The 12088-nt window shown below is 47.7% G+C and overlaps 1 pseudogene; it reads right to left on the minus strand.

The window, feature by feature from the left end:
* Positions 1–4798: 4798 nt before the first annotated feature.
* LOC141988057 (mitochondrial ubiquitin ligase activator of NFKB 1 pseudogene) lies at positions 4799–5833 on the minus strand (annotated as a pseudogene).
* Positions 5834–12088: the final 6255 nt, after the last annotated feature.

The following is a 12088-nucleotide window of genomic DNA, read 5'->3' on the forward strand; positions in this document are numbered from 1 at the left end:
ACAGTTTGACAGTTTGACCGTGTGCTTGATTGGTTGTTTGAAAAGTGTGAATTGGGAGTGCTTTGTTCCAGGTGAGCCTTGAGTGGGCCTGACTGTTATAAAAAGCCAGTCAGCTGCGAGCCAGCTGAGCGGCGAACAGCAGAGAGGCTAACAGAGGGAGTTTGCCTGGGGAGAGCCCACTGAGGCTTACATCTTGCAGGCTTCTCTGAGTAGTTACTACAACTCCTGAGGAAGCTCGTAGAAGGAAGGTAATATGGGTGGGGAGTGTTCATCTGTTGTGACCTGCACTGGATGTGCCATGTTTGTCTTTCTTCCACAGGACAGAAGCGACTTTGTCTGTACAAAGTGCAAGCTGGTCTCCATATTGGAAGAGAAGGTTCAAGGTCTGGAGAAACAAGTATCAACCCTGCGTTGCATAAGAGAAACTGAAGATTTCCTGGACAGATGTCAGGATATGCTTCTATGGACACAATGTTCTGAAGATTCAGAGCAGGCTGCACAGCGGGGACAGGAGGACGGTGAAGAAATTTGGCAGCATGTGACCTCCAGAAGAAGAAAGGGGAGCATCCATGTACCAGCAACGCAGATACAGGTAAGCAACTGTTTTCATGTTCTCTCCACAGGTACTAGTGCGGAGAGTGGACTAGATGATACATCTGAGGGAAGGGAACAGAAGGAGACTCTGCCGATTGGAAGGTATGAGATGAACTGTCCTAGGGATGGGGGTTCCACGACCACCGCTCCCAAGAAGAGGAGGCGGGTGGTGGGGTTGGGGACTCTCTCCTCAGGGGAACTGAGTCATCTATCTGCCGCCCCGACCGGGAAAACCGAGAAGTCTACTGCTTGCCAGGAGCTAGGATTCACGATGTGACAGAGAGACTGCCAAGACTCATCAAGCCCTCGGATCGCTACCCCTTCCTGCTTCTTCATGTGGGCACCAATGATACTGCCAAGAATGACCTTGAGCAGATCACTGCAGACTACATGGCTCTGGGAAGAAGCATAAAGGAGTTTGAGGCACAAGTGGTGTTCTCATCCATCCTCCCCGGGGAAGGAAAAGGCCTGGGTAGAGACCGTCGAATCGTGGAAGTCAACAAATGGCTACGCAGGTGGCGTCGGAGAGAAGGCTTTGGATTCTTTGACCATGGGATGGTATTCCAAGAAGGAGGAGTGCGAGGCAGCGACGGGCTCCACCTAACGAAGAGAGGGAAGAGCATCTTTGCAAGCAGGCTGGCTAACCTAGTGAGGAGGGCTTTAAATTAGGTTCACCGGGGGAAGGAGACCAAAGCCCTAAGGTAAGTGGGGACGTGGGATACTGGAAGGAAGCACGAGCAGGAGAGCGAAAAAGGGGAGGGCTCCTGCCTCATACTAAGAAAGCAGGACAAACAGCAAGTTATCTCAAGTGCCTGTACACAAATGCAAGAAGCCTGGGAAACAAGCAGGGAGAACTGGAAGTCCTGACACAGTCAAGGAATTATGATGTGATTGGAATAACTCACGTGACTGGAGTACTGTCATGGATGGATATAAACTGTTCAGGAAGGACAGGCAGGGCAGAAAAGGTGTGCGAGTTGCATTGTATGTAAGAGAGCAGTGTGACTGCTCAGAGCTCCGGTATGAAACTGCAGAAAAACCTGAATGTCTCTGGATTAAGTTTAGAAGCGTGAGCAACAAGGGTGATGTCGTGGTGGGAGTCTGCTATAGACCACCGGACCAGGGGGATGAGGTGGACGAGGCTTTCTTCCGGCAACTCACGGAAGTTACTAGATCGCAGGCCCTGGTTCTTATGGGAGACGTCAATCACCCTGATATCTGCTGGGAGAGCAATACAGCGGTGCACAGACATTCCAGGAAGTTTTTGAAAAGTGTAGGGGACAATTTCCTGGTGCAAGTGCTGGAGGAAGCAACTAGGGGCAGAGCTCTTCTTGACCTGCTGCTCACAAACCAGGAAGAATTAGTAGGGGAAGCAAAAGTGGATGGGAACCTGGGAGGCAGTGACCATGAGATGGTCGAGTTCAGGATCCTGACACAGGGAAGAAAGGAGAGCAGCAGAATACGGACCCTGGACTTCAGAAAAGCAGACTTTGACTCCCTCGGGGAACTGATGGGCAGGATCCCCTGGGAGAATAACACAAGGGGGAAAGGAGTCCAGGAGAGCTGGCTGTATTTTAAAGAATCCTTACTGCGGTTACAGGGACAAACCATCCCGATGTGTAGAAATATGGCAGGCGACCAGCTTGGCTTAACAGTGAAATCCGTGCTGATCTTAAACACAAAAAAGAAGCTTACAAGAAGTGGAAGATTGGACAAATGACCAGGGAAGAGTATACAAATATTGCTCGGGCATGCAGGAGTGAAATCAGGAAGGCCAAATCACACCTGGAGTTGCAGCTAGCAAGAGATGTTAAGAGTAACAAGAAGGGTTTCTTCAGGTATGTTAGCAACAAGAAGAAAGTCAAGGAAAGTGTGGGCCCCTTACTGAATGAGGGAGGCAACCTAGTGACAGAGGATGTGGAAAAAGCTAATGTACTCAATGCTTTTTTTTGCCTCTGTCTTCACGAACAAGGTCAGCTCCCAGACTGCTGCACCGGGCAGCACAGCATGGGGAGGAGGTGACCAGCCCTCTGTGAAGAAAGAACTGGTTCGGGTCTATTTAGAAAAGTTGGACGAGCACAAGTCCATGGGGCCGGATGCGCTGCATCCGAGAGTGCTAAAGGAGTTGGTGGATGTGAATGCAGAGCCATTGGCCATTATCTTTGAAAACTCATGGCAATTGGGGGAGGTCCCGGATGACTGGAAAAAGGCTGATGTAGTGCCCATCTTTAAAAAAGGGAAGAAGGAGGATCCTGGGAACTACAGGCCAGTCAGCCTCACCTCAGTCCCTGGAAAAATCATGGAGCAGGTCCTCAAGGAATCAATCCTGAAGCACTTAGAGGAGAAGAAAGTGATCAGGAACAGTCAGCATGGATTCACCAAGGGCAAGTCATGCCTGACTAATCTAATTGCCTTCTATGCTAGATAACTGGCTCTATGGATGAGGGGAAAGCAGTGGACGTATCGTTCCTTGACTTTAGCAAAGCTTTTGACACGGCCTCCCATAGTATTCTTGCCAGCAAGTTAAAGAAGTATGGGCTGGATGAATGGACTATAAGGTGGATAGAAAGTTGGCTAGATTGTTGGGCTCAACAGTTAGTGATCAATGGCTCCACGTCTAGTTGGCAGCCGGTATCAAGTGGAGTGCCCCAAGGGTCGGTCCTCGGGCTGGTTTTGTTCAATATTTTCATTAATGATCTGGAGGATGGTGTAGATTGCACCCTCAGCAAGTTTGCAGATGACACTAAACTGGGAGGAGAGGTAGATATGCTGGAGGGTAGGGATAGGATACAGAGGGCCCTAGACAAATTAGAGGATTGGGCCAAAAGAAATCTGATGAGGTTCAACAAGGACAAGTACAGTTAGGACGGAAGAATCCCATACACCGCTACAGACTAGGGACTGAATGGCTAGGCAGCAGTTCTGCAGAAAAGGACCTAGGGGTTACAGTGGACGAGAAGCTGGATATGAGTCAACAGTGTGCCGTTGTTGCCAAGAAGGCCAATGGCATTTTGGGATGTATAAGTAGGGGCATCACCAGCAGATCGAGGGACGTGATCGTTCCCCTCTATTCGACACTGGTGAGGCCTCATCTGGAGTACTGTGTCCAGTTTTGGGCCCCACACTACAAGAAGGATGTGGATAAATTGGAGAGAGTCCAGCGAAGGGCAACAAAAATGATTAGGGGTCTAGAGCACATGACTTATGAGGAGAGGCTGAGGGAGCTGGGATTGTTTAGTCTGCAGAAGAGAAGAATGAGGGGGGATTTGATAGCTGCTTTCAACTACCTGAAAGGGGGTTCCAAAGAGGATGGCTCTAGACTGTTCTCAATGGTAGCAGATGACAGAACGAGGAGTAATGGTCTCAAGTTGCGGTGGGGGACATTTAGGTTGGATATTAGGAAAAACTTTTTCACTAGGAGGGTGGTGAAACACTGGAATGGGAGGTGGTGGAATCTCCTTCCTTTGAGGTTTTTAAGGTCAGGCTTGACAAAGCCCTGGCTGGGATGATTTAGTTGGGAATTGGTCCTGCTTTGAGGAGGGGGTTGGACTAGATGACCTCCTGAGGTCCCTTCCAACCCTGATATTCTATGATTCTATGACCCAATGCTGCAGAGAAAGGTTTAACAACCAACCCCATATGTTTTGTGGTGGTGGTAGGAGAACAAGGAGAGGACAATGTGGACATAACTGCTCACTCTAATTAAATAAAATCTTTCATGAAAATATTTCCATTCATATGAGGCTTTGTAAAAGCCCTTAAAAAATCCCTAACGCTAAATTCAGCCCTAGAACTACTTGACAGCATCACTTTAATCCTGCAGTCTACAGGCCATCTCAGACTAAAGCTTTTTCTAGCCCAGATATTTCAGACGCTGAAATCAAGTGGGATCAAACCAAATCTACAGTGACTGCAGATCCAGTTACAATAAACCAGTAACACAAAATACAAAAATCAAAAGATATGTAGATACCGACGGTAATAAACACAAGGGATTGGAAGTGCAGAAAGAGAAACATATTAACTCACCGGCCTAATAAAAACTTCATTTCTGGAGATTGCATAAACCATCCTCAACGTCTATTGGGGGTAGTCTAAAGGAAACTCAATGCACTCATTAGCTGGATTTGCTCCCTTTAGGACTAGTTCTTTGATTAAGTTATAACCTTTATGTCAGTTCTGCCTCTACAGTAAAATTTCTACTTTTGCTTTTTGGATCACAAGGCAGTCTCACCCGCTCACTCTTCTCCCAACAAATTTCACCCCCCAGGAACAGCACCTGCCCAAGTTGCCAGACAGGCCAACCAGCTGGAGGACTTGAGAAAACCCCTTAAGAGGGGAAATGTTTTTGCAAATTGCTCCAAAGCCACAATCGTTTAGCTGTTGTATAAGGGAACCACCCTAGCAATTGCCTGCCTACAAATAGGGCATTTCTTTGGGTCTGGAAGTGCCTGGTAGCACTCGTCACATGAGCAGACGTGCCCGCACTCCAGAAACACACACGACTTAATGTTACTCAGACAGACGACACAGACATTTTTTACAGTGTCCCCACCCTCAGTGTTCATGTCATGCCTTAGCTGTTCCTGAGTCTGCCTGAATTCATCTTGCATTTGTTTCAGGCGCTGCTTTTCCCGAAACTCCCGGTACTGCTTCCTCAAAATGAAGAAGAGTGTGGCGCAGGTTGCAAAGCTGAAAATGACCGTCAGGATTTTCCAGAGTTTGACATTTGATTCTGGCTTCTTCAGCAAGGAGTCAAAATCCAGGCTGCTCAGATAATACTGCAACCCTTGCTTGGGCGGCTGCAGCTTGATAGTGTTGTTGTCTAGGACCAACTCTCCCACTCCCGTTAACATTGCTCCGACCTTCAGCATCTCTTCAGTTTCTTGGATGCCTTTGGGACGTTCGCCGCTAATGTAATGGCCAATCACATCCGTGAAGGACTGAATAGAGGGATGGAACTTTTCATACACTGTCTCCAAGCTGAGTTCTGCAGATCCAGGGGCTTTACCACTCGTACTGTGACGTTGGCACCATCCTCGTGCGGCACCAAGTCAAAGGGCGTTGCATTGATTCTCTGGTGGATGATCTTTTCACAGTCATTCCAGATATGGGTTGTTCGATTCCACACCATTTTATGTTCCCGTAGTGTCAGCCTTTGAACTACCCCCTTGCAACTGTCCACAAATTGGCTGTTGAGAGTTTCCTTAACAGACCGCACAACACCTTCAATAACTGCATACGGTTGCAGTTCTGCGGAAAAGGACCTAGGGGTGACAGTGGACGAGAAGCTGGATATGAGTCAACAGTGTGCCCTTGTTGCCAAGAAGGCCAATGGCATTTTGGGATGTATAAGTAGGGGCATAGCGAGCAGATCGAGGGACGTGATCGTTCCCCTCTATTCGACACTGGTGAGGCCTCATCTGGAGTACTGTGTCCAGTTTTGGGCCCCACACTACAAGAAGGATGTGGATAAATTGGAGAGAGTCCAGCGAAGGGCAACAAAAATGATTAGGGGTCTAGAGCACATGACTTATGAAGAGAGGCTGAGGGAGCTGGGATTGTTTAGTCTGCAGAAGAGAAGAATGAGGGGGGATTTGATAGCTGCTTTCAACTACCTGAAAGGGGGTTCCAAAGAGGATGGCTCTAGACTGTTCTCAATGGTAGCAGATGACAGAACGAGGAGTAATGGTCTCAAGTTGCAATGGGGGAGGTTTAGATTGAATATTAGGAAAAACTTTTTCACTAAGAGGGTGGTGAAACACTGGAATGCGTTACCTAGGGAGGTGGTAGAATCTCCTTCCTTAGAGGTTTTTAAGGTCAGGCTTGACAAAGCCCTGGCTGGGATGATTTAACTGGGAATTGGTCCTGCTTCGAGCAGGGGGTTGGACTAGATGACCTTCTGGGGTCCCTTCCAACCCTGATATTCTATGATTCTATGATTCTATGACCCCATTCACCTTCCTCCTGTAGCTGCTCAGTTCAAGCCCAAGGGACCTGGGGCCCCCTCCCATGCACTCCATACGCCCAGCCCAGCCCAGCCCACACCCCGGCCTGGCTCCCTGCACCCTGCACCACAGCCCAGCCCAGCCCAGCCCACACCCCGGCCTGGCTCCCTGCACCCCGCACCCCAGCCCACACCCCGGTCTGGCTCCCTGCACCCCGCTCCCCAGGCCAGCCCAGCCCAGCCCAGCCCAGCCCACACCCCGGCGTGGCTCCCTGCACCCCGCGGCCCAGCCCAGCCCAGCCCAGCCCACACCCCAGCCTGGCTCCCTGCACTCTGCACCCCAGCCCAGCCCAGCCCACACCCCAGCCTGGCTCCCTGCACTCCGCACCCCAGCCCAGCCCACACCCCGGCCTGGCTCCCTGCACTCCGCACCCCAGCTCAGCCCAACCCAGCCCACACCCCAGCCTGGGTCCCTGCACCCCGCACCCCAGCCCAGCCCAACCCAGCCCACACCCCAGCCTGGCTCCCTGCACCCCGCACCCCAGCCCAGCCCAGCCTGCACTCCAGCCTGACCCCGCACACACTGCATCACTAGCCCACCCCAGCCTGCACCCCCACCTGGTCCCCTACACTCTGCACCACCAGCCCCCGCCCCCTCTACCCCCTGCCTGGTCCCCAGCAACTCCCTACCCCTCCCACACACCTTTCTGGGTGAGTTCCTGGCTGTTGAAGCATCGGCCGCGGTGCAAGTCGCGTGCAGCTGCGGCAGGGCGCCAGGGCTGGGCCCCAAGTGGCAGGTGTAGGCCGGGCACAAGCCTAGAGCCAAGTGGGTGGCTGCATTTGTGGCCTAAGGCCCAGCAGTGCAGTAGTGCCAGGAATCACGCCAAGCTGCTCAGCACCAGAGCCATAGCCAGGATCTTACCCGCAACAGGAGCGGCTGGGGAAGGGCGAAGGTGCTTCCCTGGCAGCCGGGCTGGTGGCCACTCCCGGCTCCTCAGAGCCCCTGGAGATGGTGGCTATGTAGTCTGCCTCTCTGCAAACTGTGGTGTAACTAAAATGGTACCTACAGCAGGGCGCTCTCTGCTGGTTGGCCCCCATAACCTCGTGGGTCCTGGTGTAACCGCACCACTTGTACCATTATAGCTACACCCCTGCGGCCAGGACTGTGTTCAGGGTGTTCTACCTTTCCATATCCTGCATGAATCCAAGTACAGGTTCTGTGCATCACCTGATGATGAAGGATGCCATGTGTCTTTTTTGGGAAGCAGAAGGCTGGGTACAGTGTGCCCTGTGCTAGAGTGACCAGTTAGCAAGTGTGAAAAATCGGGACGGGGGGGGCGGGGAGGGTGGGAATAGGCACCAATATAAGACAAAGCCCCAAATATTGGGACTGTCCCTATAAAATCAGGACATCTGGTCACCCTACCTGTGCTGGCTGAACTACAATCTTGTGCCAACAGCTAGTACAAACACCACATAACCCCCCAAAATAAATCTTAGTGACCTATGCCATAGACCTGATCACAGAAGGGACCACTGCGATCATCTAGTCTGACCTCCTGTGTAACACAGACCTTAGAACTTCCCCCAAATAATTCCTAGAGCAGATTTTTCAGAAAAATATCCATTCTCGATTTCAAATATTGTCATTGATGGAGAATCCACCACGACCTTTGGTAAATTGCTTCAATGGTTACTCTCCCTCACTGTCAAAATTTTACACCTCATTTCCAGTCTGAATTTGACTAGCTTCACCTTCCAGCTATTGGATCATGTTCTAACTTTCTCTGCTAGATTGAAAAGTCCATTATTAAATATTTGTTCCCCATTCAGATGCTTATAGGTCGTAATCAAGTCACCCCTTAACCTTCTCTTTGTTAAACTAAATAGATTGAGCTTCTTGAGTCTATCACTATAAGGCAGGTTTTCTAATCCTTTAATCATTCTTATGACTCTTCTCTGAACCCACTCCAATTTGTCAACCTCCCTCTTGAATTATGGGCAGAACTGGACACAGTATTCCATCAGCGGTCGCACCAATGCCGAATACTGAGGTAAAATAACCTCTATACTCCTATTTGAGGAGTTCTTGTGGCGCCTTAGAGGCTAACAAATTTATTTGGGCATAAGCTTTTGTGGGCTAAAACCCACTTCATCAGATGCATGGAGTGAAAAATACAGTAAGCAGAATATATATTATAGCACATGAAAAGATGGGAGTTGCCTTACCAAGTGTGGGGGGGTCAGTGCTAACGAGCCAATTCAATTAAGGTGGAAGTGGCCTATTCTCAACAGTTAACAAGAAGTGGTGAATACCAAGGGAGGGGAAATTACTTTTGTAGTGCTAACGAGGCCAATGCAATCAAGGTGGATGTCACCCATTTACAACAGTAGACAAGAAGGTGTAAGTATCAGCGGAGGGAAAATTACTTTTTGTAGTGACCCATCCATGCATCTGATGAAGTGGGTTTTAGCCCACAAAAGCTTATGCCCAAATAAATTGGTTAGTCTCTAAGGTGCCACAAGGACTCCTCGTTTTTGCTGAAACAGACTAACACGGATACCCCTCTGACTCCTATTTGAGATTCCTCTGGTCATGCATCCCAGGATCACATTAGCTCTTCTGGCCACAGCATCACATTGGGAGCTCGTGTGCAGCTGATTATCCACCATGACCCCAAATCTTTTTCAGAGTGCCCCATCCTATAAGTATGGCCTATGTTTGTTGTTCCTAGATGTTTACATTTACAATTAGTGGTATTAAAACATATATTGTTTGCTTGCACCCAGTTTACTAAGCAATCCAGATCGCTCTGAATGTCCTATTCATTATTTACCACTCCCCCACTTTTTGGGTCATCTGCAAACTTTATCAGTGAAGATTTTATGTTTTCTTTCAGGTCAGTCATTATTATAAACTTCCCCTTTCTTCCATTGGTTATATATTCATTTTTTATAGCTGCCTTCATTTCCCCTCTAAACTAGGTCAGCTTTTTAACCAATACAGCCTTCTTCCTAAACTAAAAAGAGAAGGAGTACTTGTGGCACCTTAGAGACTAACCAATTTATTTGAGCATAAGCTTTCGTGAGCTACAGCTTCATCCAATGAAGTGAGCTGTAGCTCACGAAAGCTTATGCTCAAATAAATTGGTTAGTCTCTAATGTGCCACAAGTACTCCTTTTCTTTTTGTGAATACAGACTAACACGGCTGCTACTCTGATTCCTAAACTAAGGTATCCTTAAATTATTCCCAAATATCATTCACATTTTTCTGATTAAATTCTTCCTCCCAGCTGATTTGGCTCATAATTGTTTTCAGCTTTGTGAAATTGGCCCTATTAAAGCAACAAGTATATATATTACTGGTCTGGACTTCATTCTGCTTGCACATTATAAGTGTGATCAAGTCATCATCACTTGTGCCTAAGCTACCATTAATTTTTAGGTCTGTGATCAGTTCCTCTTTATCTATTAGGACAAGGTCTAATATAGAATCCCCCCGTGTTCTCTGCAACACTATTTGAGTCAGGAAATTGTCATCTATAATGTTTAGAGATTCCAAGGATGTACCATATGTCACTGAAACTGAAGTCCCCCATGATCACACAGGTTTTTTCCCCCCATACTTATAGATAGGTGTGTAAGGAGACAGTCATCCTGTTCCCTAATGTGACTTGGTGGTCTATAGCAGACACCAATTAGGGCCCCATCTTGTGCTTTATCTGTTAGAACATTGATCCATAAGCATTCAAGATAATTTTCTTCCAAGTAATCAGTGATTAGGAAACAGGTAATGTCATTTTTAACAAAGAGTGCCACTCCCTCTTCTCTTTTGCGCACTGGATCCTTCCTAAATAGGTTATAACCATTGATCTTAACATTCAAATCATGTGAATCATCCCACCAGGTTTCAGTAATACCAGCTAGATTGAATTTATGCTAATAAATGAACAATTCCAATTCCTCTGTTTGTTACCCACGCTCCTAGCATTGGTGTATAAGCAATTCAAGTATTTCTTCTCTTCATGTCCTTTGGTTCCTTGATTAATTTTGTTCTCAGTGCTCATAAGTTCCCTCTTTTTACCCTCCCCTTTTGTTTAAACTAATAATTTAATACTCTTCTCACTACTCTAGCCAGCCTATCCCCAGGAGATTGGTTCTCCTTCTACTGAGATGGAGGCCATCCAAACTATATAACCCCCTCTCACTATAGAAGCCTGACCAACATTCCACAAAACCAAAACCCTCCACCACTTACCTAGCCAGTGGTTCCTTCACTTGTGGGACAGCGAGGATCTTAGAGAAGATTGCTTGTCATTCTTCTTCAGCATACTTCTGTCTTCCCTGAAGTCATCTACTATCTGCAAGATATCCCAAGAAATACTGCCATTATTACCGAAAAGAACCATCACCAATGGATCCTGGCCTGTCAACTTCAGAAGCCTATCCAATCTTAGAGTGATATCTCACGTCTTGGCTCTGAAAAGGCAGCACACCATTCTGTTGACCACCTGTCCATTGCAGAATTTCTTTTGGTTCTTCTGAATATTGAGTCTCCAAGAAGAAATGGCCATCTGCCCTGGATGCTTGGAGAACTCTTTGTGGGCAAGCTTGATTTTCTTACAGGTTGGGCTGAATTGACATCCATGCATGTCTTGTACATTTCTCCATTCCCTTGGACCTACTGGATCTTGAGAGATATCTTCCAAAGTTTCCATATTGAGGACCTGGTATCAATTTGAAACTTCTAGCTGTATGGAATTCCTCCTGGTCCTCTACTCTCTGGTGGCCACAGCATGCCAATCTGTGTCCAGCCATGTAGAATATTGCCATGATCTTTTGCCACTGGTGGTTATGAACTGCTAGGCTTCCTCTCTGACTTCCTCTTGCTCCAAATCCTCGGTGGCCAGCTCCATTCTTCCTTGAACCTGGTGTACTGGTGGTTCCTGAACCTGGCTGTATAGGAACTCCTCAGCTTCTCTGATTCACTACTTCTCCAATCCAAGAATTTTTCTTCCAGCACAGCCACTAAATTGGTACTTCAGGCACATGAAATCCCTGCAGTCTTCAGGCTGGAAAGAGTACATGGCACATCTGTTGCATGTCACCACTGTTCCATCACTAGCCATCTTTCCAATTTCACCCATTATGAACTAGACTCTTCCATTAAGAGATTAAAAAATGGACTTTCCTAGGCTCACACCTGAAATTCATATTTAGATACAGATTGATTTAGTTGGTGTTGGTCCTGCTTTGATCAGGGGTTGGACTAGATGACCTCCTGAGGTCTCTTCCAACTCTAATATTCTATGATTCTTCTATGATACATCTTTGGTCACCATCCACCTAGAACACTACACATTTTGGAGGTTTGTCTAGCAAAATTGTGCTTCTGCCAAGAACGTAGCCCTGCTATTGATGCCAGTGCTTCCTTCTTGGATGACAGACAAGAAGCACAATCTGGATCTTCACACTTCAGAAAGATGATCTCTTTCAAGCCTCCCCTAAAAATAGAAGTAGTGATGGAGAAGAACAATCAGTACTAT

Source organism: Natator depressus, chromosome 5 (assembly GCF_965152275.1).
Source record: "Natator depressus isolate rNatDep1 chromosome 5, rNatDep2.hap1, whole genome shotgun sequence".
Taxonomy (NCBI): Eukaryota; Metazoa; Chordata; order Testudines; family Cheloniidae; genus Natator; species Natator depressus.